Consider the following 24,392-nt stretch of genomic DNA (forward strand, 5'->3'; position numbering starts at 1 on the left):
CAAGGAAGAATCCTTTTCATGGTAATTTAAGCTAAGATAATACTGCCACATAGTGTCAAGATATTACTGCCACATAGTGTCAAGATAATACTGCCACATAGTGTCAAGATATTACTGCCACATAGTGTCAAGATAATACTGCCACATAGTGTCAAGATATTACTGCCACATAGTGTCAAGATATTACTGCCACATAGTGTCAAGATAATACTGCCACATAGTGTCAAGATATTACTGCCACATAGTGTCAAGATAATACTGCCACATACTGTCAAGATATTACACTGGAATATACAGTACCCCAATAATACCAAAAATGCCCAAATAAAGTGCAGAATCTAAATTATACTCCTTTAAAGAGCCCATATAAAACCGCCATATAGTTATTATATGATACTGTTATTCACATCTCAAATAATACTGCTATACACTGCTAAATGATACTCAGGTTCCTACCATAGGGAGTCCCGAGAAACGTTGCTACCCCTTAAAACCAGCCCTGGGCATCATTCAGTACATGAAAGAGGCACTGCTAACAAATTAAATGTTTAATTCTGGATCCTTGAGGTCTGTGATTCTAGTGCTCATCAGATTCATGGGTGACTGTGAGATTAATTTCCGATGTTTCCCAGATAGATTTGTTTTTCTTTTCAAAGTCTCATTATTTTTCCAATTTCTAAGCTACAAGAAATCCGCCTAAAAGGATCAAAGAGGTGTCCTTATTAACCAGCAATTACTGAACCGTCTCTCATAACACAAGCTGCCATTAAAATTTAGTGGCCTACACTTAAAAATACATTTATCTCATCAACATGCTGAGAGGTTGAAACAAACAAGAAAAATAAGAAACTACAGAGCAAATAAGTCTGTAAGAAACAAGGTACACAAACAAAGTGACAACAGGCATGTAGGAACTGTGCTCATGAAAACGAATGAAACTACTGTCATACTACTCCTATGTACAAGAATATAACTACTATAATACTGCCTCCTATGTACAAGAATATAACTACTATAATACTGCTCCTATGTACAAGAATATAACTACTATAATACTGCTCCTATGTACAAGAATATAACTACTATAATACTGCTCCTATGTACAAGAATATAACTACTATAATACTGCTACTATGTACAAGAATATAACTACTATAATACTGCCTCCTATGTACAAGAATATAACTACTATAATACTGCTTCTATGTATAAGAATATAACTACTATAATACTGCTTCTATGTACAAAAATATAACTACTATAATACTGCCTCCTATGTACAAGAATATAACTACTATAATACTGCTTCTATGTATAAGAATATAACTACTATAATACTGCTTCTATGTACAAAAATATAACTACTATAATACTGCCTCCTATGTACAAGAATATAACTACTATAATACTGCTCCTATGTACAAGAATATAACTACTATAATACTGCCTCCTGTGCACAAGAATATAACTACTATAATACTGCTCCTATGTACAAGAATATGACTACTATAATACTGCTCCTATGTACAAGAATATAACTACTATAATACTTCTCCTATGTACAAGAATATAACTACTATAATACTGCCTCCTATGTACAAGAATATAACTACTATAATACTGCTTCCTATGTACAATAATATAACTACTATAATACTGCTCCTATGTACAAGAATATAACTACTATAATACTGCCCCTATGTACAGGAATATAACTACTATAATACTGCTCCTATGTACAAGAATATAACTACTATAATACTGCCTCCTATGTACAAAAATATAACTACTATAATACTGCTCCTATGTACAAGAATATAACTACTATAATACTGCTCCTATGTACAAGAATATAACTACTATAATACTGCCTCCTATGTACAAGAATATAACTACTATAATACTGCTTCCTATGTACAATAATATAACTACTATAATACTGCTCCTATGTACAAGAATATGACTACTATAATACTGCCTCCTATGTACAAGAATATAACTACTATAATACTGCTCCTATGTACAAGAATATAACTACTATAATACTGCTCCTATGTACAAGAATATAACTACTATAATACTGCCTCCTATGTACAAGAATATAACTACTATAATACTGCTTCCTATGTACAATAATATAACTACTATAATACTGCCCCCTATGTACAAGAATATAACTACTATAATACTGCTTCTATGTACAAGAATATAACTACTATAATACTGCTCGTATGTACAAGAATATAACTACTATAATACTGCTCCTATGTACAAGAATATTACTACTATAATACCGCTCCTATGTACAAGAATATAACTACTATAATACTGCCTCCTATGTACAAGAATATAACTACTATAATACTGCTCCTATGTACAAGAATATAACTACTATAATACTGCTCCTATGTACAAGAATATAACTACTATAATACTGTCTCCTATGTACAAGAATATAACTACCATAATACTGCTCCTATGTACAAGAATATAACTACTATAATACCGCTCCTATGTACAAGAATATAACTACTATAATACTGCTTCTATGTACAAGAATATAACTACTATAATACTGCTCCTATGTACAAGAATATAACTGCTATAATACCGCTGCAATGTACAAGAATATAACTACTATAATACTGCTTCTATGTACAAGAATATAACTACTATAATACTGCCTCCTATGTACAAGAATATAACTACTATAATACTGCTTCCTATGTACAATAATATAACTACTATAATACTGCCCCCTATGTACAAGAATATAACTACTATAATACTGCTTCTATGTACAAGAATATAACTACTATAATACTGCTCCTATGTACAAGAATATAACTACTATAATACTGCTCCTATGTACAAGAATATTACTACTATAATACCGCTCCTATGTACAAGAATATAACTACTATAATACTGCCTCCTATGTACAAGAATATAACTACTATAATACTGCCTCTATGTACAAGAATATAACTACTATAATACTGCTCCTATGTACAAGAATATAACTACTATAATACTGCATCCTATGTACAAGAATATAACTACTATAATACTGCTCCTATGTACAAGAATATAACTACTATAATACTGTCTCCTATGCACAAGAATATAACTACCATAATACTGCTCCTATGTACAAGAATATAACAACTATAATACCGCTCCTATGTACAAGAATATAACTATTATAATACTGCTTCTATGTACAAGAATATAACCTTTATAATACTGCTCCTATGTACAAGAATATAACTGCTATAATACCGCTGCAATGTACAAGAATATAACTACTATAATACTGCTTCTATGTACAAGAATATAACTACTATAATACTGCTTCTATGTACAAGAATATAACTACTATAATACTGCTTCTATGTACAAGAATATAACTACTATAATACTGCTCCTATGTACAAGAATGTAACTACTATAATACTGCCTCCTATGTACAAGAATATAACTACTATAATACTGCTCCTATGTACAAGAATATAACTACTATAATACTGCTCTTATCTACAAGAATATAACTACTATAATACTGTCACCTATGTACAAGAATATAACTACTATAATAATGCTCCTATGTACAAGAATATAACTACTATAATACTGCCTCCTATGTACAAGAATATAACTACTATAATACTGCTCCTATGTACAAGAATATAACTACTATAATACTGCCTCCTGTGTACAAGAATATAACTACTATAATGCTGCCTCCTATGTACAAGAATATAACTACTATAATACTGCTCCTATGTACAAGAATATAACTACTATAATACTGCTCCTATGTACAAGAATATAACTACTATAATACTGCTCCTATGTACAAGAATATAACTACTATAATACTGCTCCTATGTACAAGAATATAACTACTATAATACTGCTCCTATGTACAAGAATATAACTACTATAATACTGCTCCTATGTACAAGAATATAACTACTATAATACTGCTCCCATGTACAAGAATATAACTACTATAATACTGCCTCCTATGTACAAGAATATAACTACTATAATACTGCCTCCTATGTACAAGAATATAACTACTATAATACTGCCTCCTATGTACAAGAATATAACTACTATAATACTGTCACCTATGTACAAGAATATAACTACTATAATACTGCCTCCTATGTACAAGAATATAACTACTATAATACTGCTCCTATGTACAAGAATATAACTACTATAATACTGCTCCTATGTACAAGAATATAACTACTATAATACTGCTCTTATCTACAAGAATATAACTACTATAATACTGCCTCCTATGTACAAGAATATAACTACTATAATAATGCTCCTATGTACAAGAATATAACTACTATAATACTGCCTCCTATGTACAAGAATATAACTACTATAATACTGCTCCTATGTACAAGAATATAACTACTATAATACTGCCTCCTATGTACAAGAATATAACTACTATAATACTGCCTCCTATGTATAAGAATATAACTACTATAATACTGCCTCCTATGTACAAGAATATAACTACTATAATACTGCTCCTATGTACAAGACTATAACTACTATAATACTGCCTCCTATGTACAAGACTATAACTACTATAATACTGCTCCTATGTACAAGAATATAACTACTATAATACTGCCTCCTGTGTACAAGAATATAACTACTATAATGCTGCCTCCTATGTACAAGAATATAACTACTATAATACTGCTCCTATGTACAAGAATATAACTACTATAATACTGCCTCCTGTGTACAAGAATATAACTACTATAATACTGCCTCCTATGTACAAGAATATAACTACTATAATACTGCTCCTATGTACAAGAATATAACTGCTATAATACTGCTCCTATGTACAAGAATATAACTAATATAACTGTCAAAACAAGTCACAAATTTGGAGAATAATTCTGTTACTCTGGGCTGCTTTGGTTCTGTTGTCACCAGTCGCCCTGGGCAGCACCTTGTTATTCTTACTAGTATTCTCTTCCTTTGTGCCCTGGAGATCTGGAGATGGTTTGCTTAACCTTGTGCCAGTTTTGAGTTTAATTGTATTTATCCTCAGGTCAACTCCAGAGCTGCATTTAAAATTCTGCTGGCATACGCCTTAAGGCTTAGCTGCATACTTGTGGAAAGTATGCTTACAGCTTTTGAGAACGGGGCCTGGATCATCTTCTCAAAAGTTGGCTCCCATAATCCCTGACACTACATGTCTCAAAATGCAGCAGAGCACAGAGCGCAGCAGAGGAAAGTGAGGTGTAACAGCCTGAAAGCTATTAGGAAACCAACAAAGTTCTGGATGCAGCTCTGGGTGTGACTGGAGTGTAAAGCATGATGAAATCAAAGTTAGTGGAAGATACCCGAAGTAATATCAGGGCAGCTAAGACTTTAATAAAATGAGCCCCAAAACCCTCTTTTCCAGTTGGAAAATAATAAAGAATTCATCTCGGTCACACTAGAACACAATAAGTTATAGGGCTATAATCAGACTGAGGTACGGCAAACAACATGAAACGCGTAACATCAGAATAATCCCAGCAGAACAGCGCAGTCGAGCCTCGTCTGACCAGCCTGACAGTGAGCGCAGAGGATGAAACAGTACAGAGATTAATAAAACATGGGGCTCATTAATGTGTCTACAGCAAACAGTCCTCCAGGAGGAAGAGATAACAACCTATGTACAGTCCCTAGAGGATGGATAACAACCTATGTACAGTCCCTAGAGGATGGATAACAACCTATGTACAGTCCCTAGAGGATGGATAACAACCTATGTACAGTCCCTAGAGGATGGATAACAACCTATGTACAGTCCCTACATGAGGGATAACAACCTATGTACAGTCCCTACAGGAGGGATAACAACCTATGTACAGTCCATGCAGGAGGGATAACAACCTATGTACAGTCCCTACAGGAGGGATAACAACCTATGTACAGTCCCTAGAGGAAGGATAACAACCTATGTACAGTCCCTAGAGGAGGGATAACAACCTATGTACAGTCCCTACATGAGGGATAACAACCTATGTACAGTCCCTACAGGAGGGATAACAACCTATGTACAGTCCCTAGAGGAAGGATAACAACCTATGTACAGTCCCTATAGGAGGGATAACAACCTATGTACAGTCCCTAGAGGAGGGATAACAACCTATGTACAGTCCCTATAGGAAGGATAACAACCTATGTACAGTCCCTATAGGAAGGATAACAACCTATGTACAGTCCCTATAGGAAGGATAACAACCTATGTACAGTCCCCACATAAGGGATAACAACCTATGTAAAGTCCCCACAGGAGGGATAACAACCTATGTACAGTCCCCACAGGAGGGATAACAACCTATGTACAGTCCCCACAGGAGGGATAACAACCTATGTACAGTCCCCACAGGAGGGATAACTGTAACGCCCCAGAGCGGCATTACCACCGTTGTCTGGCCCCCACTATCTTCAATGGTGCATCCTGTGTCATCTCATATATATTTATTGCCATGTCCTGCATAATGCGTATGTATTTCCTGATTTTGTAACTGTTAACATGTAATGTTACAAATATAGAAAAAATCTGTTGAAAAAAAGAGTGCTAGTCAAGATAGCCGTCCTAGAATTGTCCAAGGAGGGGTCCTGAAACAACAGGAAGGGCGCCAAAAAGGAGAGTAATAAATACAGTAGAATGTTGATGATCAATTAGATTCTGAGATTGAAGTGGATGCCGGCTGCCACAGGTGGTTGAATGCGTAGAACCAGTCTACTGCATAGGAAGCAGCAACAATCATAGAGGGGAAGAGGGGGTCAACCACCATACGGGCGCCAAGGCCTCGAAACGGTTCCAGGGATAAATTTAAGGGGACTATAGACCCTCAGGAGCATCGAAAGACTATAGTACCTCCAAAAGGTTGGAAGACCATATAACGTCCGATTTAAACTAAGTGATCTTCTAGTAGGATGAGTAAAAGCAGGTGTAGACAGATAGGAACATATAAAAGCAATATGAATTATAGTGTAAGAAATAAAACTTACTTTACCGAGGATGAGGCCAATGAGACAGAGTGTAGCTGGCCAGCAAAGACCTGTGCTAGGTTGCTAATATAGCTTATATGTTTATACAGCTAAACCTGCCAATAACCTTAATACAGTTCCTATGTTTGTGTGTTAAAGACAAAAGCGGAGTTATTTACAGTGACTTCATGTTTGGATGTCATATAACTGTTATATATCTTGTGTTCACAGAAGCAGAAAAGATAATATGCCTTAAAGATTCATTATATGAATGTCAGGTAAGCTCAATGACACAGCAGAAACAACAGAAAGCATAGAGTTAAACAGTTGTTGCTGGGCAGGAGTCTTGACCAATTACAGCCAGCCTCACACACAGCAAGAGTTTTGACCAATCACAGCCAGCCTCACACACAACCTGTGTGGGAAATTCCCCTAGCAGGAGCTGCTAGAATCATTACACCAGAGGAGAGAAGCTGAACAGACATTCACTCCACTAAGAGCTGTGTTTTATGGAAGCAGAAAGGCCAAAATAGGTATTTTAAACTGTTATATAATGCTCCTACTGTTAATATAGTGACTAGAACTGTATACTGAACCAGTTATATGTGTGTTTACTTACAGTTCCACCAATTGCAAACTACAAAGTTCACAATCCAAATTCCATATTGCAATCCAAATTGCATACAACCATACCAGATCATATTCAACCAATCTGCAAATAGTTACTGATGACTGCATACTGCAAATTGTGACCAAATTCAGCAAGTGAACTATTAGTTAGACCTCAGATATACCTCTCAGAGAGATCATAAAGTGCTTAAATAACTTAAAGTGAGAGTACAGATACTGAAGAGAGAAATATATCCACCATTTTATGTTGAATGACAAGATTGAACAGTTGAACCACCATCTTATGTATACCGCCATTTTATGAATTTTTATGCAACACGTGTTTTGTACATGGACTATCTGCTGCGGAGGTGGCAGTGTTATATGAAGAAAAGTTGAAGTTAATAAAGAAGTTATTTCAAGCATTTGGTGTGCTCTTTAAACCTACTGTTTCTATAGAACGGCGCTAGAGGAATTACAGAGTAATAGAGAGTCTGGTTAGAATAAAAAGTCAGAGATACCAAAATTCTTCTAATGCCACAGCGCAAAAGGCACTTTATAGTGCTACACCTGCCACAGTAGAACTAATACCCTCAGAGGGCGAAGCGATAGCGCTCCTTAACTTGCACAGTAAAGGGCGCATTAGAGCAGCGGAGCGCCAGCATATACTGTTCCCTGAGTGAGCAAGCAAAGACCATAGAGGCCATACAACGTGTGCATTAGTCAAACTGCAGTCGACTCTTAAAGTGGCAGAACGGCATAGGCAAAATAGTCAGAGAAAGAGCACCAACCCTCCTGCGATCCCTAGAGAGAGAAAGAGAAGCATGGTGGGAGGCCAAAGTCCAGAGCTAGAGTGCCCGCATCGCTATTAACAAAGAGGCCACGTACTGCAGCCAGTTAGTTTCCCGGCACTAGGCCCAAAGCCTGCAGTATCGTATCCAAGCCAGCGTATCACAAGTCAGCACAAAGAATCGCAAGTCAGCACAGAACATCACAAGCAGCGTATCTAAGCCAGCACATCGCAAGCATCGAAAGTCTGCACAGAGCATCGCAAGTCAGCGCAGAGCATCGCATCATATCAAGAAAAGACACGTCTCTTAAGACTGACATTTGTTCCTGCTCTTCAGAATAAGGTCAGAGCTTTCCTTTTATTACTTATTGCATATAGGCTTTGGCATAAAGAGACATTTTTTGTGTTCAGAAATAAGAGACTTGAAAGTAAAAACAAAGGACAGTTTGTAGTATATGGAGTATTTAAAGTGAAAGTCATTTATTTCTGCATTTTGTCAGTATTGCATTTAAAGTGAAAGGCATCTTATTATTTGTATGGATTGTGATAGCATTGAAAGTAAAATGTCTGAGCCTAGTATTACCATGCCACTGTTAGAGGATGCAAAGACAGAGTAGAAGTTGAAGAGCAAGGGAACCTGACTGAGGTAGAAGAGTCTGATGCAGCATTAGTCTTGCCTCAAACAAATCTAGTCCAAACAAAGACATTCATCACGTGCCAGAAAACCGACCCCAAAGATGCTGGAAAATTTGGAGCAAGAAGCAAGGAAAGGAAAAAAGTTCACCAGAATGTATGATAAGTGGAAATTATACATTAAAGACATTTGTAAAAAGCTAATGCAAGAAAGTATGAAAGGGAACTTGAGTCATATGGTAGAGACGGTAGAAGAATCTGAATCATAGCTTATGGCAGCATATGTCAACCTGCGGTCGTTTACGACACTTTCCCAGGATATTGTATGAAACATGGACACATGTACTGCAGTCACTAAAAATTTAGTAAAGCTCATGAGAGAACTTTCATCTGCAGCTAATTATGATGGAGTTAAAGCAAGAAGTAGAATGAATGAGCTTTTTATGAGAGACTATGCTAGGTCCTTAGGGGGAACCACAATCTCAAGAGTGACTTCCTTCGCTAGCGAAGTACCACTCATATATGAGGGTCCTCAATTACTTCAGCCAAAAGAAAGGAATTAGCTGAACAACTTGCTGTCAAAAGAGCAGAAATTGAAATGGAAGCTGCCATCGAGGCACAGCGCTGTCAAATGGAAGAACAGCACCATCAAATGGAAGCTGAAATGGAGGCACAGCACCATCAAATGGAAGCTGAATTGAAAAGTCTGGAAAGTCAAAAAGAAGTTAAGATCATAGAAGCCAGACTCAGAGTACACGAAGAGGATATGAATCAAAGTAGTCATAGGTTCAAATCTGTACTAAGTGAAGAAGCAGACTCCTACTTTCCTATATACTCCCAGGAGAATGGAAGGAAATCTCCAGCACTTAGTGAGGAAATAAGTCATTATCCTTCCATCCCTGCTCAAAAAGACAAAGAGAGGCCTAGTCCAGTGTTAGGAAAAAGGTGTGTGAATTTACCCTCTATCTCTACCAGAAAAGATAAAGAAAGGGACTCACCTAATTCAGAACTAAGTCACGGCAATGCTCAGGAGAGTGTTACAACCTTTGTCCCAGCAAGAAAACAAAGAACAGTCCTAGCTAGACTTCCCGTTCCGGAACCTACTGTATTTTCAGGAGACGTATTGAAGTTCATAGAGTGGAAGGCAAGTTTTGAAATGATCATTGAGCATCATTGCTCCAGTCCAGTCGACAAGTTATTCTCCCATCAGAGCAGGGCCGTTTCTTGGACCCGGCGGGCTGTCAGAAGGAGGGCGCTGGCAGGGCACAGCAGGAGATGAGCGCTGCGCTTCCATTGTGAAAGCGCTCACTCATCTCCATAGTCATCTGTATCGCCGCCCTCAGGACGGCGATACAAATGTCTGTGCTGCGGCAGGGGAGGGAGAGGTGTGTCCCCTCCCTGTTCCTCTGATAGGCTGCCAGCACTAGGCCGGCAGCCTATCAGAGGCCCGTGCAGGCGGCGCAATGACGTCATCGCGCCGCCTGAGCCAGCAAGGGACACAGGCTGGAAGAGGCCTGCATCGCATCGCTGGAGGAGGTAAGTTTATATATATATATATATATATATATATATATATATATATATATATATGTACAAATTACAATACTGGCACATAAGGGGGGCTGATGGCACATAAGGGGGGCCACTGGCACAGACATAAGGGGGACTACTGGCACAGACATGAGGGGGACTACTGGCACATAAGGGGGACTACTGGCACATGATAGGGGGGGCTACTGGCACATAAGAGGGACTACTGGCACATAAGGGGGACTACTGGCACATGATAGGGGGGCTACTGGCACATAAGGGGAGCTACTGGCACATAAGGGGAGCTACTGGCACCTAAGGGGGGCTACTGGCACATAAGGAGGCTACTGGCACATGATAGGAGGCTACTGGCACATGATAGGAGGTGACTGGCACATGATAGGAGGCTACTGGCACATAAGGGGGGCTACTGGCACATAAGGGGGGCTACTGGCACATAATAGGAGGCTACTGGCACATAAGGGAGGTACTGGCACATAATAGGAGGCTACTGGCACTTGATAGGGGGGCTACTGGCACTTGATAGGGGGGGTGACTGGCACATGATAGGGGGGCACTCTGGCTACTGGCACATGATAGGAGGCTACTGGCACATAAGGGAGGGGGCTACTGGCACATAAGGGGAGATACTGGCACATAAAGGGAGCTACTGGCACATGATAGGAGGCTACTGGCACATAAGGGGGGCTACTGGCACTTGATAGGGGGGCTACTGGCACTTGATAGGGGGGCTACTGGCACATGATAGGGGGGTCAACTGGCACATGATAGGGGGGCACTCTGGCTACTGGCACATGATAGGAGGCTACTGGCACATAAGGGGGGCTACTGGCACTTTATAGGGGGGCTACTGGCACTTGATAGGGGGGCAACTGGCACATGATAGGGGGGGCAACTGGCACATAAGGGGGCTATTGGCACATGATAGGGGCACTCTGGCTACTGGCACATGATGGTGGGGGGGCTCTTATTACTGGCACATGATTGGGGGGCATCTATGGGGGCTCTTATTACTGGCACATGATTGGGGGCATCTATGGGGGCACATCTTACTGGAACATGATTAGGGGGCATCTATGGGGGCACATCTTACCGGCACATTATTAGGTGGCACTATAGGGGCATCTACTGAGGCTAAAAAGAAGGGGTATTTTATATGGGGGGCTCTGTATAGGGGCATTTGATACTGTGACACATTATGGTGGGTACTATGGGGAAGGGGAGAGAGGAGCACTATGGGGTCATCTACGGGGGCACTAAGAAGGGGTATTTTATATTGGCACATTATGGGAACATTAGCTCAACTGGGGGCATTACAAGGGGGTATGTTTTGCACATTATAAGGAGAATTATTTCTACTGGGGGGGCATTATGGTGGGCTTTATTTCTCCCCCATGGTATGACCCCCTAGTAGCAGCACCAGCCTCTCCCTGCTCTGCTATCCCTCTGCCCTTTCTCCAAATCCTTATTATGAAATCTTTCTCATTAGGATAAAGCACATCAGCTCCACCGAGCCCCTGGGGAAGTGTTGAAGTGGCGTCCAAGATCCCCAAGGGCCAAGCCAAGTAATTGTAAGTTTTCATGTGGAGTATGTTTATGTTATACACATATAGCATACACTGTGCCACACAATATACAGTATACCGCTACACTGTGTAGGGGTTATACTGTTTATTGCACAGCATGGCACAGGGGTTATATTGTCCGACATGGTGTAACCTCCATACATTTTATGTACAGTAATCCGCCTTGCCATCTGGTTTTCTATGTTACTTGGTTTTTGTACATTTACTTGCGTGTGCTAGTTGAAACCTGCTGTGATTAGGTTTTAGTTAGTTATTAAATGCTAACATGACAGTTTTTTGGTTTTGCACATTATTGATGATTGTATTTCATGACTTCTCTTCTATGGGTATTGCCTTCCTTTATACTGCAGTTCCCCTCTACCACTCTGCCTGCGACTTTTAGTAGTTTAAGCAGTAATTTATGATTTTCTTTTTCTCTCAATAAATCTTGTGTTAAGCATTAAAAAAAAATATATATATATATATATGGTGAGACGGTTGCAAGTACTCTTCTGATATGATTTCATCGAGCAGTTTTGATGGGGGGGGGGGGGTTTAGTTTTTTTGACACTCGCCCTGAGAGAAATTTTACCTAGAAACTGCACTGCTTCAGAGATATGTTGGTGGGGAAGCAAAGAAAGTTCTTGAAGGTAACTTCTATAGAAAAGACGAAGAGGCTTACAAGCAAGTTTGGGAAAAATTAAATGCAAGATATGGTCATCCTTTCTTAGTACAAAGAGCTTTTAGAGAAAAATTTAATAACTGGCTTAAATATGTCCTAAAGAACACTTCAGCAGTGATAGCCAGATCGCAGTGTTCGCCAGCGAACACATGCGGGCTGCCATCTTTAGTAAGGTAGACTCATCCATCCGGCGATGCACAGGTGAGCCCTTACCTGTGCCTGTGCCGGGAGCCGGTCTGAAATCAAACGCAGTCACCGGGAGCAGGCAGTTCTGAGAACAGCCCGATGAAGGCCCCCGGCGACTGTTCTCGGAACTGCCTGCTCCCTGTAACTGCGTTTGATTTCAGACTGGCTCCCGGCACAGGCACAGGTAAGGGCTTACCTGTGTATCGCCAGACGGGTGAGTCTACCTTACTAAAGATGGCAGCCTGCATGCGTTTGCTGGCGAACACTGAGAACTGGCCATCACTGCACTTCAGACTCCAAGAGTATGGTGACTTCCTGCAAGCATGCAGCAATGCCATCCCACATGTTCAAGGTCTAGAAGTACTGAACGACTATCTAGAAAACCACAGGATGCTAGCCAAGCTACCTGAAGAAGTGGCTTCTAGATGGAATCGCTATGTGACTGAACAGTTAGATCTAGGCAAGAACTTCCCAAGTTTTAAAGAGTTCTCTGAGTTCGTCAATAAGGAAGCACGGATAGCATGTAATCCAGTAACATCATCTTACGTCTTAAAATCCTTAGAAGAAAGGCCTGCAAGAGAGATAAGACGTGCAAGAGCAACTAGCTTTGCAACCAACACAGCAGCTAAAGGTCCAGATACCTACGAGAGCAAGTCCAAAGTCACTACTGGGATCAGGAGAGAGACAGAACCAACAAATCTCCAGACTACCTTCAAATGTACAGTACAGACCAAAAGATTGCACACACCTTCTCATTCAAAGAGTTTTCTTTATTTTCATGACTATGAAAATTGTAGATTCACACTGAAGGCATCAAAACTATGAATTAACACATGTGGAATTATATACATAACAAACAAGTGTGAAACAACTGAAAATATGTCATATTCTAGGTTCTTCAAAGTAGCCACCTTTTGCTTTGATTACAGCTTTGCACACTCTTGGCGTTCTCTTGATGAGCTTCAAGAGGTAGTCCCCTGAAATGGTTTTCACTTCACAGGTGTGCCCTGTCAGGTTTAATAAGTGGGATTTCTTGCCTTATAAATGGGGTTGGGACCATCAGTTGCGTTGAGGAGAAGTCAGGTGGATACACAGCTGATAGTCCTACTGAATAGACTGTTAGAATTGGTATTATGGCAAGAAAAAAGCAGCTAAGTAAAGAAAAACGAGTGGCCATCATTACTTTAAGAAATGAAGGTCTGTCAGTCAGCCGAAAAATTGGAAAAACTTTGAAAAAAAGGATGGGAAGAGATCCCAAACTCAAGAATGATTATTTGAAATTCATGGAAGTTATCCTCGAAGAAGGACATGCAGAGAAAGTTAAAAAACCAACCTAAAGAAGGAGAAGTGTGGTACATCCCACATCAAGGTGTTTACCACTCAAAGAAACCAGATAAGATTAGAGTAGTATTTGATTGCTCAGCAAAGTACGATAGTGTTGCATTGAATGATCATCTACTAAAAGGACCAGATCTTACAAACACTCTGCCTGAAGTACTCTGTAGATTCAGAAAGTATCCCGTAGCAGTCATGTGTGACGTTGTAAAGATGTTATACCAGTTTCATGTGAAGAATGAAGATAGAGACTTCCTGGGGTTTCTATGGTGGGAGGATGGAGATACAGATACAGAGCCAGCAGAATATAGAATAAAAGTACACTTGTTTGGAGCATCATCATCTCCAGGTTACGGCAATTATGGTATGAAGTATCTGGCCAATCAGAATGAAAAGGATTGCCCATCAGCAGCAAATTTTCTGAAGAAAAACTTTTATGTAGATGATAGTCTTATAAGTCTAGAGTCCACAGAATCTGCAATCAAACTAGTAAAAGAAAGCCAAGAGTTATGCGCAAGAAGAAACCTGCGCCTTCACAAATTAATCTCAAACAACAGAGAGGTACTGGAATCCATCAGTGACTCTGAAAGTGCATCATCAATGAAGAATGTAGATCTCAATTATCATCTTCCAGTTCAAAACATACTTGGATTGGGATGGAATGTAGAGAATGACAAGTTCTTCTTTGAAGTATCTATTGAAGAGAAAGTTGCAACTAGACAAACCATTCTTTCCGCAGTGGCTTCTATATATGATCCATTAGGATTTTTGGCCCCAGTAATCCTCAGAGCAAAAGAACTACTACAAGAATTATGAAGACAGAAGTTGGGATGGGACGACCCCATACCTGCAAATTTGAGGCCAAGGTGGGAGAGTTGGATAAGAGACTTGCAAAACTTGAGAGAAGTTCGGATACCCAGATGTTTTGTACCTCATGATTTCAGAAAGTACAAGAAAATAGAACTTCATCATTTTTCAGATGCCAGTAGTTATGGTTATGGTCAGTGCTCCTACATCAGAGTAATAGGAGAAGAAAAGACACACTGTGCCCTGGTTATGGGGAAGGCCAGAATTGCACCTACCAGTATTCAGACAATACCAAGACTTGAACTGACAGCAGCTGTTTCAGCATCAGTAAGCAAGTTTCTGAGAGAAGAATTGGAATTAAAAATAGATGAAGAATATTTTTGGACAGACTCACAAGTTGTCCTAGGATACATAAACAATGAAGCGCAAAGATTCTATATCTTTGTCGCCAACAGAGTTGAGAAAATTCGGGAAATAACAAATCCGGAACATTGGCATCACATTGACACAAAGCATAACCCAGCAGATCATACTTCAAGAGGCCTGAATGTAACAGAATTGAAAAATTCTAATTGGTTCACAGGCCCAGAGTTCCTTTGGGAAAAGGAAATCACGCCCAGTAAAGGTTGCACAGAATTGTCTATGGGTGATCCAGAAGTAAAAGTCGTACAAACATTGAGCACTGCTGCCAAGTGTCAATATGACATTCTTTGATGTTCAAAATGAAATACGGTCATAAATGTAGTAGCTCAAATTCAACGTTTTGCAAAGAGAATCAGAAAGAAGGAATTGTTTAATGTAGAAGGAAGAATGAAAGCTGAAAAAACAGTCATAAGACTCATTCAACAGAGATTCTACAGTGAAGAGTTGAAGAGACTTAGTCAAGAACCTAAAAGGCTTCCAACCACCCATTGTACAAGCTTAATCTTGTTCTGCAGGATGTTATACTGAAGGTGGGAGGGAGACTGGAAAATGCATCGTTACCTAGCAGAGTGAAGCATCCAGCAATTCTACCCAAAAACTCTACCTTCCTAAGATTGATTATTGATCACTACCATAACAAATCCTTGCATCAAGGAAGAAGCTTTACCCAAAGCTGTTTGAGAGAAGTTGGTTTCTGGAAAGTGAAAGGAAGCAAAGTTATAACAAAGTATATCAGTAAATGTGTAGTCTGCAGAAAGGAACGTAGACCTACCGAAGAACAAAGAATGGCAGATTTACAGGCAGATCATGTAAACCCATCACCACCTTTTCTTTATAGCGGAATGGATTGTTTTGGCCCATTCATCACCAAACAGAACCACAAGGAGTACAAGAGATATGGACTAATATTTACATGTCTAATCTACAGAGAAATTCACCTGGCAATGTAAGAAGATATGTCAACTGACGCATTTAAAGCCTTAAGATGTTTCATAGCCATTATAGGTACTGTCAGAGAGCTTAGATCTGACCAAGGATCTAATTTTGTCAGAGCGAAGAATGAATTGAAGAAAGCTCTAAAAGAGATCGATAAAGAAAAAATAACTGAGTATTTGTTAGAGAAACAGTGTGATTTTCATATGAATGTTCCACATGCAAGCCATACAGGAGGAGTTTGGGAAGGACAAATCAGAACTGTAAGAAATGTGTTAAGTTCAGTGTTGAAAAAGAACGCCGGAAGAATAGATGATGCTTCACTTAGGACCCTCTTCTATGAAGTAATGTCTATTGCTAACAGTCGTCCACTTACAGTTGATAACATCAACGATCCAACAAGTTTGGACCCTTTAACTCCCAACCATCTACTTCACCTTAAGTCTGATTATATACAGCCACCACCTGGCAAATTTACCAAAGAGGATTTATATGCCAAAAGGAGATGGCGAAGAGTTCAATATCTATCAGAACAGTTTTGGAATAGATGGAGGAAAGAGTACTTAGCCAATCTGATGCTAAGAATAAATGGCAAACACCCAGAAGAAATGTCCAAGGTGGTGACATAGTGTTAGTGAAAGAAGATTTACCTAGAAGTCAATGGAAATTGGCCAAAGTTCTAGAAGTTCAAAAGGATGAAGATAGACTAGTAAGAAGAGTGTTGTTACAAATAGGAGACTCCAAACTTGACAAAAAAGGAAAACGTGTCACTACTCCACTCAAGTTGGAACGTCCTATACAGAAGTTAGTTGTTCTACTTGAGAGTGATAAAAGACACTTGGAAGTTGAGAACATGATGGAAAATTCCTCAAATTCATGTTCAAGTCCTACCGCTAAGAACATAGAATTATAGGTCATTTTGGTGGGAGTCTAGCTGGCCAGCTTAGACCTGTCCTAGGTTGCTAATATAGCTTATATGTTTATACAACTAAACCTGCCAATAACCTTAATACAGCTCCTATGTTTATGTGTGAAAGACAAAAGCAGAGTTATTTACAGTGACTTCATGTTTGGATGTCATATAACTGTTATATATATTGTGTTCACAGAAGCAGAAAAGATAATATGCCTTTAAGATGCATTATATGAATGTCAGGTAGGTTCAATGACACAGCAGAAACAACAGAAAACATAGAGTTAAACTGTTGTTGCTGGGCAGGAGTCTTGACCAATCATAGCCAGCCTCACACACAGCAAGAGTTTTGACCAATCACAGCCAGCCTCACACACAGCCTGTGTGGGAAATTACCCTAGCAGGAGCTGCTAGAATCATTACACCAGAGGAGAGAAGCTGAACAGACATTCACTCCACTAAGAGCTGTGTTTTATGGAAGCAGAGAGGCCAAAATAGGTATTTAAAACAGTTATATAATGTTCCTACTGTTAATATAGTGATTAGAACTGTATACTGAACCAGTTATATGTGTGTTTACTTACAGTTCCACCAATTGCAAACTACAAAGTTCACAATCCAAATTCAAATTCTATATCGCAATCCAAATTGCATACAACCATACCAGATCATATTCAACCAATCTGCAAATAGTTACTGCTAACTGCATACTGTAAATTGCGACCAAATACAGCAAGTGAACTATTAGTTAGACCTCAGATATACCTCTCAGAGAGATCATAAAGTGCTTAAATAACTTAAATTGAGAGTACAGATACTGAAGAGAGAAATATATCCACCATTTTATGTTGAATGACAAGATTGAACAGTTGAACCACCATCTTAATCATACCGCCATTTTGTGATATCTTTTCAACACATATCTGCTGCAGAGGCGTTTGGTGTGCTCTTTAAACCTATTGTTTCCATAGAACGGTGCTAGAGGAATTACAGAGTAATAGACAGTCTGGTTAGACTAAAAAGTCAGAGAGCTCAAGATACTCAAGGGCCAAACCTCCCCCGCCAGGATTGTTTGTAGGTTTGTAGGAAATAAACACCGCAGTCTCCGGTACTTCTGGTGTTTATCCTCTTTATTCTTTTAAAAATCACAGGTGGGCTCAACACGTTTTGGGGGATAAATGACCCCCTTCATCAGGAGCAGTACAAGTAAGTTAAAAATACAGCAAATGCAGTCATAATAATACATTTTACCAAGGGGCCTTAAATACCCCTTCTTATAAGACCATGTGTTAGAAATGAAGGTGAGAACAACATCACTTCCTGTGTCAGGGGAAGTGTGCGTTCCAGAGTGGAACGCATGTGTAACAGTCCCCAGATGGTCCAGGGTTAACATATTCTAGGGCAGTGATGGTGAACCTCTTAGAGACCGAGTGCCCAAACTGCAACCCAAAACCCACTTATTTATCGCAAAGTGCCAACATGGCAATTTAACCTGAACACCAATATCATATATCTTCTATGTACTTTATCATTTAGCTATAATAACCTGCCTACATTCAATGTGCTGCCTGTGCTGTTCATAGCATGTCCTGCACTATTGAATGGCAGGCAAATTCTAAGGCATATTGGTACACCATAGACTTTCTCCAGGGTGCGGGTGCCCACAGAGAGGGCTCTGAGTGCCGCCTCTGGCACCCGTGCCATAGGTTCGCCATCACTGTTCTAGGGGCTTAAAAGGTGGTAGGTGATCTGGGGCTGCTGTCACGGCCTATGGTGTTGTCACGGCCTATGGTGTGCGCTGTGACACTGTTACTACACTTGCAGTTGCCCGCAGCAACGTGTTGCTGTGTGTGCATGCGGTGGAAGTGTCTTGGCCTTCTGGGTGATTGCTGTGACATGGTTGCCACGCATGTTGTTGCCTGCGGCAACGTGTAGCTTTCCTATGTTTGTGTGTGCACTTCCCCTTTAAGTGGCTTCCTCCCCTTGTCTGGTGTTGGAAGGGTTAACTCCCTTCCTAGTGTTTTAACACTGGGTTTATGTGTGTGTGGGTGTGGCTGCTTGGGCTATTTAGCCTCTGCTGGATGCCTGAAGCTGAGGGGTACTCCAGCCATGGTGTATGCAGGAGTTATCCTCCTGGTCTTCATATGCCATCTGTCCAGTGAGGGCCCCCCCTTGTGGTCATAGATGTTAAGAAGATGTTCTTGTGGTGTCTCACGTTATTGCAGCTATGGTGTCCTGGGTTCCTGTGTGGTTTGTGGTGTGTGCTGTGTCCTTTTATGTTGGTGTGGACATCAGCACTTGTGCACGGGTTCCAGCCAGTGTGTCTGTGGCAGGTAAGTGTGTTACTGGTTTCACTTACCTGCCATCTCCATATGCTGTATGTGCTCCCTTATTACTCCTTTTGGCCAGGCTGATCTCCTTTACCCTTTGACACTGCACGGTGGGGGGTTTCCCCCACTCCCCCCCCCCCCCGTGACAGCTGCAGGGGCACCAGTCTCCTGGGGTTTCGCTACATATAGGTAGAATAGAAAAGGTATCTGAACGGGACCGGGCTGGACTTCCGGTCCCGATGGTGGTAGAACGCACCTGTGGAGCGCAAACGCAGCCGTGCACTTCCGGTGTGTTCTGATAATTGTACTTCCGGTCTGCTCGATGGAGCGCAGACTTCTGCCCAGGTAGAACGCAAAGGAGATTCACGATCCTTCTTGGGGTGAGGGGTCACTGCAGATACACTAGGAGCTATTATAAAAATTGATTATTAGGTCACAAGGAGTAAGATATATATATATATATATGCTTTATACATTAAAAGCTTAATGGTAAAAATGATCCTGGGCTTTACTGTATATATATGTGTAGAACACGGGCAAAGTAAAAAACCATTATTAAGAGGCCGATGGATACATTCCAAATATTAATGGGCCTACAAATGTTGAGTTTATGGGACCTAAAATTATCGGGTGTAATAAAAAGGAATTCATAGGAATAGAGACTATAGGGGTTAACCACACGGGAAAAAGTAAATAAAAGATACATATATAACAATGTATAAAATATATATAAAATAAGCCAACAAAAATGAATTGGACTAGACTTAACTCGATGTTTGGGTCGCCACTATAAATATAAATCGCAATCAACATGACCCATTATTGGGGTCGCCGCATAGATATATAGCCCAATACAAAAATAAATAAATAGATAAATAAATAAATACATTCAAAAGTTTATACTGATGGTACATAATATTTTCAGTGTGGAAAATATCGTATTGTCGATAAAAGGAGGATGGTGTTAAAGACTTGCACGTATTCAGGTTTATAGATACTTTTCTACCCACCACAACGGTGATCCCTCTCTTTTACGTTTTACCCCACTTGAATGGATCCCACACTCCTACCAAGGCCTGTGTAGAAAAGAGATGTTCTGGATCTTCCGCCTTAATGCACTATCTCCCTTTGGACTAAATGAATCATTGGAATACACCAATTACTAGTCTACAGTGTATACCAAATAGTGTATTATAGCCATCTCCTTCATTCCAAGTATCTATAAACCTGAATACGTGCAAGTCTTTAACACCATCCTCCTTTTATCAACTATACGATATTTTCCGCACTGGAAATATTATGTACCATCAGTATAAACTTTTGAATGTATTTATTAATTAATTAATTAATTTATTTATTTATGTATTGGGCTATATATCTATGCAGCGACCCCAATAATGGGTCATGTTGATTCCGATTTATATTTATAGTGGCGACCCAAACATTGAGATAAGTCTAGTCCAATTCATTTTTGTTGGCTATTTTCATGCATTTTTTATACATTTTTATATATATACCTTTTATTTACATTTTCCCGTGTGGTTAACCCCTATAGTCTCTATTCCTATGAGTTTCTTTTTATTACACCCGTTAATTTTAGGTCCCATAAACTCAACATTTGTAGGCCCATTAATATTTGGAATGTATCCATCGGCCTCTTAATAATGTTTTTTTTCTTTGCCCGTGTTCTACACATATATATATACAGTAAAGCCCAGGATCATTTTTACCATAAGCGTTTTACATATAAAGCATATATATATATATTACTCCTTGTGACCTAATAATCACAATTTTCACATGTAATCGGTACACTTTTAACTAAAAAAGAATATGATCTTGATTTTTATCTTCAGAATAAAAATAAAGGTGACTGCGCTGCTTACCGGTAAATCCACAATGACATCAGAAAATTGCCGAACTTTCCCACTTCTCTTAGACACCGCCAAACGTCGAAATCTTTCTCGATCTGGAAATCTTCACCACAAACGTTTACTGCGGAGGTTTCAAAAGTAGGCACACATAGTGAAGTACCGCCAGAGTCACCATACAAAATAGGATTTATTATACACACATTGAGGATGGTAAAATAAGCATTGAATAAAATGTATCCACATAAGAGAAAACCACCCAACCTAGGTTTCGCCTGGTTTGCTTCGTCAGGGGCGACTATGACACCCTTCCAGGGGCGTAACTTTTATACGGGCAGGAAGTATCAGACACAATCCTGCCCGCAATATTATTATGGTTTTCTATAACAAACATCTTAAAAATCAATAATGAAACTTTTAAAACATAAATATCTTTCTTAAAATACAACATACATCACTTTTATACACTTAGCAAATCAAATTAAAAGTGCTATAATGCACGCCAAACTGGTTTCATTCATAAAAAATCACATGTTCTATTGCCACCAACCACTTCTTACTATAAGGTGAACTCACATAAAAAAAAAACACCCCCCTTTTATCCAATCGCAAGTCACTATACAGATGACGTCCTACTTCATTCATCTTCTCCCAACTTCCCCAGGTCACATGTCAAGCCTTGACCAATGGAAACTGTTTAGCTCCGTCCTATACACAGTATTATTTTGTTTGATAAAATCCATTGCATCATCGTATTTACTCTATTATGAATAACTACCTAAACCAGACAACGACATTATCATCGTACTGTCTCGGTTTATATTTTTTTTAAATTCTATACAAGGACCTTCTACCGAAATACTGATTATTAATAACTAACTAAATGCAAAATTATAATAAATAGACTAATTAGGGGACAACCGATAAAAAGGAAATACTAATGACCTGAAGGCCACCACCGATATATTCTTATTCGATGATGCACGGCTTCAGATCAAAATCAATGTTTAGTCCTTGTGGTTGCAGCGTTTTCAACTTATAGATCCACTCTACCTCTCGACGGTTTATGTTGGCAATTGGATCTCCTCCACGCCATTTTTATATACAGGGAGTGCAGAATTATTAGGCAAGTTGTATTTTTGAGGATTAATTTTATTATTGAACAACAACCATGTTCTCAATGAACCCAAAAAACTCATTAATATCAAAGCTGAATATTTTTGGAAGTAGTTTTTAGTTTGTTTTTAGTTTTAGCTATTTTAGGGGGATATCTGTGTGTGCAGGTGACTATTACTGTGCATAATTATTAGGCAACTTAACAAAAAACAAATATATACCCATTTCAATTATTTATTTTTATCAGTGAAACCAATATAACATCTCAACATTCACAAATATACATTTCTGACATTCAAAAACAAAACAAAAACAAATCAGTGACCAATATAGCCACCTTTCTTTGCAAGGACACTCAAAAGCCTGCCATCCATGGATTCTGTCAGTGTTTTATCTGTTCACCATCAACATTGCGTGCAGCAGCAACCACAGCCTCCCAGACACTTTTCAGAGAGGTGTACTGTTTTCCCTCCTTGTAAATCTCACATTTGATGATGGACCACAGGTTCTCAATGGGGTTCAGATCAGGTGAACAAGGAGGCCATGTCATTAGATTTTCTTCTTTTATACCCTTTCTTGCCAGCCACGCTGTGGAGTACTTGGATGCGTGTGATGGAGCATTGTCCTGCATGAAAATCATGTTTTTCTTGAAGGATGCAGACTTCTTCCTGTACCACTGCTTGAAGAAGGTGTCTTCCAGAAACTGGCAGTAGGACTGGGAGTTGAGCTTGACTCCATCCTCAACCCGAAAAGGCCCCACAAGCTCATCTTTGATGATACCAGCCCAAACCAGTACTCCACCTCCACCTTGCTGGCGTCTGAGTCGGACTGGAGCTCTCTGCCCTTTACCAATCCAGCCACGGGCCCATCCATCTGGCCCATCAAGACTCACTCTCATTTCATCAGTCCATAAAACCTTAGAAAAATCAGTCTTGAGATATTTCTTGGCCCAGTCTTGACGTTTCAGCTTGTGTGTCTTGTTCAGTGGTGGTCGTCTTTCAGCCTTTCTTACATTGGCCATGTCTCTGAGTATTGCACACCTTGTGCTTTTGGGCACTCCAGTGATGTTGCAGCTCTGAAATATGGCCAAACTGGTGGCAAGTGGCATCTTGGCAGCTGCACGCTTGACTTTTCTCAGTTCATGGGCAGTTATTTTGCGCCTTGGTTTTTCCACACGCTTCTTGCGACCCTGTTGACTATTTTGAATGAACGCTTGATTGTTCGATGATCACGCTTCAGAAGCTTTGCAATTTTAAGAGTGCTGCATCCCTCTGCAAGATATCTCACTATTTTTGACTTTTCTGAGCCTGTCAAGTCCTTCTTTTGACCCATTTTGCCAAAGGAAAGGAAGTTGCCTAATAATTATGCACACCTAATATAGGGTGTTGATGTCATTAGACCACACCCCTTCTCATTACAGAGATGCACATCACCTAATATGCTTAATTGGTAGTAGGCTTTCGAGCCTATACAGCTTGGAGTAAGACAACATGCATAAAGAGGATGATGTGGTCAAAATACTCATTTGCCTAATAATTCTGCACGCAGTGTACTCTCTCAATCCCTACAGTCCTTTTGGATCTTTCTCATGTTTATCTTTAAAATGTAGA

This window comes from Bufo bufo, chromosome 4, assembly GCF_905171765.1.
Source record: "Bufo bufo chromosome 4, aBufBuf1.1, whole genome shotgun sequence".
NCBI classification, from domain to species: Eukaryota; Metazoa; Chordata; class Amphibia; order Anura; family Bufonidae; genus Bufo; species Bufo bufo.